General features: G+C 43.4%; 1 non-coding gene across 1 annotated transcript; it reads right to left on the minus strand.

The window, feature by feature from the left end:
• Nucleotides 1–1,690: 1,690 nt before the first annotated feature.
• Nucleotides 1,691–1,763, minus strand: trnak-cuu (transfer RNA lysine (anticodon CUU)). The gene has a single exon. It is a non-coding gene; the product is annotated as a tRNA-Lys (tRNA).
• Nucleotides 1,764–6,000: the final 4,237 nt, after the last annotated feature.

The raw sequence follows: 6,000 nt of genomic DNA on the forward strand, positions 1-6,000 counted from the left end.
GAAAGGGAGGCGAGAGAGGAGGGGGAGTGGCGTTTTTGATAAGGGATAGCATTACAGCTGTACTGAGGGACGATATTCCCGGAAATACATCCAGGGAAGTTAATTAGGACGAACTGAGAAATAAGAAAGGAATGATCACCTTATGAGGATTGTATTGTAGACGCCTAATAGTCAGCGGGAAATTGAGAAACAAATTTGTAAGGAGATCTCAGTTATCTGTAAGAGTAATAGGGTGGTCATGTTAGGGAATTTTAACTTTCCAAACATAGATGGGATTGCCATAGTGTTAAGAGTTTAGATGGAGAGGAATTTGTTAAGTGGGTACAAGAAAATTTTCTGATTTTCTTTGTGGATGCACCTATTAGAGCAGGTGCAAAACTTGACCTACTCTTAGGAAATAAGGCAGGGCAGGTGACTGGGGTGTCAGTGGGGGAGCACTTTGGGGCCAGCGACCAAAATTCTATTAGATTTAAAATAGTGATGGAAAAGGATAGACCAGATCTAAAAGTTGAAGTTCTAAATTGGAGAAAGGCTAATTTTGACGGTATTAGGTAAGAACTTCCAAAAGCTGATTGGGGGGCAGATGTTCGCAAGTAAAGAGACGGCTGAAAAATGGGAAGCCTTCAGAAATGAGATAATGAGAATCCAGAGACAGTATATTCTTGTTAGGGTGAAAGGAAAGGCTGGTAGGTATAGGGAATGCTGGATGACTAAAGAAATTGAGGGTTTGGTTAAGAAAAAGAAGGAAGCATAAGTCAGGTATAGACAGGATAGATCGAGTGAATCCTTAGAAGAGTATAAAGGAAATAGGAGTATACTTAAGAGGGAAATCAGGAGGGCAAAAAGGGGACATGAAATAGCTTTGGCAAATAGTGTTAAGGAGAATCCAAAAGGTTTTTACAAATACATTAAGGATAAATGGGTAACTAAGGAGAGAATAGGGCCCCTCAAAGGTCAGCAAGGCAGCCTTTGTGTGGAGCTACAGGAGATGGGGGAGGTACTAAACGAGTATTTTGCATCAGTATTTACTGTGGAAAAGGGAATGGAAGATATAGAATGTAGGGAAATAGTTGGTGACATCTTGAAAAATGTCAATATTACGGAGGAGGAATTGTTTGATGTCTTGAAATGCATAAAAGTGGATAAATCCCCAGAACCTGATCAGGTGTACCCTAGAACTCTGTGGGAAGCTAGGGAAGTGATTGCTGGGCCTCTTGCTGAGATATTTGTATCATCGATAGTCACAGATGTGGGGTGCCAGAAGACTGGAGGTTGGCAAACGTGGTTCCACTGTTTAAGAAGGGTGATAAGGACAAGCCAGGAAACTATAGACCAGTGAGCCTGACATCGGTGGTGCGCAAGTTAGATTAGATTCCCCACAGTGTGGAGACAGGCCCTTTGGCCCAACTAGTCCACACCGACCCTCCAAAGAGAAACCCACCCAGACCCCACTCCCCCTGACTAATGCACCTACTTCTATGGGCAATTTAGCATGACCAATTCACCTAACCTGCACATCTTTGAACTATAGGAGTAAACTGAAGCACCCGGAGGAAACGCAGACACGGGGAGAACGTGCAAACTCTACACAGACAGTCACCCGAGGCTGGAATCGAACCTGGGTCCCTGGGGCTGTGAGGCAGCAGTGCAAACCACTGAGTCACCAAGCCGTCCCAAAAACTTAGGACATCGCACAACGTGGGGCTCAAACCCACGACCCTGAGATTAAGAGTCTCATGCTCTACCGACTGAGCTAGCTGGGCACCACATAAAGTTGTTGGAGAGAATCCTGAGAGACAGAATGTACATGTATTTGAAAAGGCAAGGACTGATTAGGGATAGTCAACACGGCTTTGTGCGTGGGAAATCATGTCTCATAAACTTGATTGAGTTTTTTGAAAAAGTAACAAAAAGAGGATTGATGAGGGCAGAGTAGTAGATGTGATCTATATGGACTTCAGTAAGGCATTCAACAAGGTTTCCCATGGGAGACTGGTGAGCAAGGTTAGATCCCATGGAATATAGGGAGAATGAGCCATTTGGATACAGAACTGGCTCAAATTAGATTTCTGAATGGACTCTCAAATTTTCAATTTAATGTTATGATTTGCAGGTGCCAGTGTTGGACTGGGGTGTACAAAGTTAAAAATCACACAACACCAGGTTATAGTCCAACAGGCGTATTTGGAAGCACTAGCTTTCGGAGCGCTGCTCCTTCACCAGTAGTTCTGGACATAACGATCTGATGAAGGAGCAGCGCTCCAAAAGCCAATGCTTCCAATTTAATGTTGACCTCGCTCTTTGCGCATGTTCTCTGCAGCCGTAACATTGTGTTCCTCACTCTTATTACCCTAATGTATCTTTGTATGGTGTGATCTGCTTATACTGCATTCAAGACAAAACGTTTCACAGTACCTAGGTACATGGGACAATAATAAATCAAATCAAGCCTTCAGAGTTAAGTTATACAAATTAGATCTGTTTTCTTTAGAATTTAGAAGGTTAAAGGATGATCTGATTGAAGTCTTCAAGGTATTAATAAGAAAAGACAATGATGATAAAGAGAAACTATTTCCACTGGTTGGGACTTCTAGAACTAGGGAGCTTGGGGTCAGACAGAAGAGATGTTCGGAAGAACTTCTGCACACACTTGGTGGTAGATATTTGGAACTCTCTCCCAAAAATGGCAATGGATGCTGGATCAGTTGTTAATTTTAAATGTTTGAGATAGATACTGTTTTCATTAATCAAATGTACTATGGGATATGGGCCAAATGCAAGTTTATGGAGTTAAGCAACAGATCAGCCACAATCTCATTGAATGGCAGACCGGGCTTGAGGGGCTGAATGGCCTCCTCCAGGTCTTATGTTCCTGCTGTTGGCTGCCTCAGTCTGTCAGAGCAGATTTTTTTATTCTCAATCTGCTGCCAAATCTGTGTTACAGTGCGTAGACTCATTGTTTCAGCTTGGGTTTTGATGCTTTCATTTTCCCACAATCATTGCATTATTGGTTAAACCAACAAGATTACTTCCTCAAAATATACAACTTGTCAATTGCCTCTTGCCTGGCATGATCTCTGGTGCTGATACTGACAATACTTCCTGAAAAAAAAACAAGAACAAAATATTCTGCTCGAACTTGCGTCTTCTCAGATTCTGATGTCAGGTTTGAGTCTGTCATCAAGTTGTATTGAATTCTGAATCACATTGATTGAGAATTCATCAATGAACACAAGTTGCGTTTGCTTCTCATATGCTCCCTCATTATCACCAGCATTGCCTTGTAAACTTTGCATAGTGAAAAATCTTCAGTGCTGATCAGAGTGGAAGCCATCTTTGCCAATCTTGTAGTGGCATCTTGCTCACAGTATGAGACAAATTTCTTTTGCCAATATAATTAACCTCAATCTCTGGACTGTGTCTTTTGTTTGGATTTTCATAGAATCCCTAGAGTGTGTAGAGCAGGCTATTCAACCCATCAAGTCCATACTGACCCTCTGAAGAGCATCCCAATCAGACCCACACCCACACCCTAATCCTGTAATCCCACCTTTCTCATGGCTAATCCATCTCGCCAGCATATCCCTGGACACTATGGGCAATTTAGCATGGATAATCCACCTTAACCTGCACATCTTTGGACTGTGGGAGGAAACCGGAGCACCTGGAGGAAACACAGACACACAGACATGCATGAGCACAGACAGACACACACAGAATGAGCAAACTCCACACAGCCACCCGGGTCCCTGGCACAGTGAGGCAGCAGTGTTAACCACTGAGTCACGTGCTGCCCATTTATTATGAATCTAGAAAGCCCTTTGAAATCTTTTACCGGTTAACCCATGACCAGATGTTCAGGAACTGAAATTTATTTGACCATTCCCCCCAGGATTGCCTGCTGCTGAAGCACTGTTATTCCAATATCACAAGAGGAATCAGGTCAATACAGATATTCATGCTCATTAGTGAGTATTCTTGTCCAAGAAGAATGTATACGTTCTCTATATCTGATATGCCTTGTGTAGTAGAATATTTTTTTGCATATCTTTAAAATCTTAAATGATATATTTCCCAGCCCATGTAGATGCACTGCATTAGAATGTAAACTGTACTTATTGAGTCATAGAGATGTACAGCACGGAAACAGATCCTTTGGTCCAACTTGTCCACGCCGACCAGATATCCCAACCCAATCTAGTCCCACCTGCCAGCACCCAGCCCATATTTCTCTAAACCCTTCCTATTCATATACCCATCCAGATGCCTTTTAAATGTTGTAATTGTACCAGCCTCCACCACGTCCTCTGGCAGCTCATTCCATACACGTACCATCCTCTGCATGAAAAAGTTGCCCCTTAGGTCTCTTTTAAATCTTTCCCCTCTCACCCTAAACCTATGCCCTCTAGTTCTGGACTCCCTCATCCCATGGAAAAGCCTTTGCCTATTAGAAACCTCTATGAGGTCACCCCTCAGCCTCTGACACTCCAGGGAAAACAGCCCCAGCCTGTTCAGCCTCTCCCTATAGCTCAGATCCTCCAACCCTGGCAACATCCTTGTAAAGCTTTTCTGAACCCTTTCAAGTTTCACAACATCCTTCCGATAGGAAGGAGACCAGAATTGCACACAATGTTCCAAAAGTGGCCTAACCAATGTCCTGACATGACCTTCCAACTCCTCTACTCAATACTCTGACCAATAAAGGAAAGCATATCAAACGCCTTCTTCACTATCGTATCTACCTGCGACTCCACTTTCAAGGAGCTATGAACCTGCACTCCAAGGTCTCTTTTTTCAGCAACACTCCCTAGGACCTTATCATTAAGTGTACAAACCCTGCTAAGATTTGCTTTTCCAAAATGCAGCACCTCACATTTACCTGAATTAAACTCCATCTGCCACTGTTCAGCCCATTGGCCCATCTGATCAAGATCCTGTTGTAATCTGAGGTAACCTTTGTTGCTGTCCACCACACCTCCAATTTTGGTGTCACCTACAAACTTGCTAATTATACCTCCTATGTTCAAATCCAAATCATTTATATAAATGACAAAAAGTAGTGGACCCAGAACCGATCCTTGTGGCACTCCACTGGTCACAGGCCTCCAGTCTGAAAAACAACCCTCCACCACCACCCTCTGTCTTCTACCTTTGAGCCAGTATCTGTATCCAAATGGGCTAGTTCTCCCTGTATTCCATGAGATCTAACTTTGCTCACCAGTGTCCCATGGGGAACCTTGGCGAACACCTTACTGAAGTCCATCTAGATCACATCCACTGCTCTGCCCTCATCAGTCCTCTGTTACTTCTTGAAAAAACTCAATCAAGTTTATGAGACACACACAAAGCCATGCTGACTGTCCCTAAACAGTCCTCGCCTTTCCAAATACATGTACATCCTGTCCCTCAGGATTCCCTCCAATAACTTGCGCACCACCTACGTCAGGCTCACTGGTCTATAGTTCCCTGGCTGTTCCTTACCACCCTTCTTAAACAGTGGAACCACGTTTGCCAACCTCCAGTCTTCCGGCACCTCACCTTGACTATCGATGATACAAATATCCCAGCAAGAGGCCCAGCAATCACTTCCCTAGCTTCCCACAGAGTTCTTGGGTACACCTGATCAGGTCCTGGGGATTTATCCACTTTTATGCATTTCAAGACATCCAGCACTTCCTCCTCCGTAATATGGACATTTTTCAAGATGTCACCATCTATTTCCCTACATTCTATATCTTCCATGTCCTTTTCCACAGTAAATACTGATGCAAAATACTCGTTTAGTATCTCCCCCAATTCCTGCGGCTCCACACAAAGGCCGCCTTGCTGATCTTTGAGGGGCCCTATTCTCACCCTAGTTACCCATTTGTCCTTAATGTATTTGTAAAAACCCTTTGGATTTTCCTTAACTCTATTTGTCAAAGCTATTTCATGTCCCCTTTTTGCCCTCCTGATTTCCCTCTTAAGTATACTCCTACTGTGTTTATACTCTTCTAAGGA

The sequence above is a fragment of the Chiloscyllium plagiosum genome, unplaced genomic scaffold (assembly GCF_037043375.1).
Source record: "Chiloscyllium plagiosum isolate Xiang-an unplaced genomic scaffold, Cpla_swu_hap1 HiC_scaffold_33, whole genome shotgun sequence".
In the NCBI taxonomy this organism is placed as follows: domain Eukaryota; kingdom Metazoa; phylum Chordata; class Chondrichthyes; order Orectolobiformes; family Hemiscylliidae; genus Chiloscyllium; species Chiloscyllium plagiosum.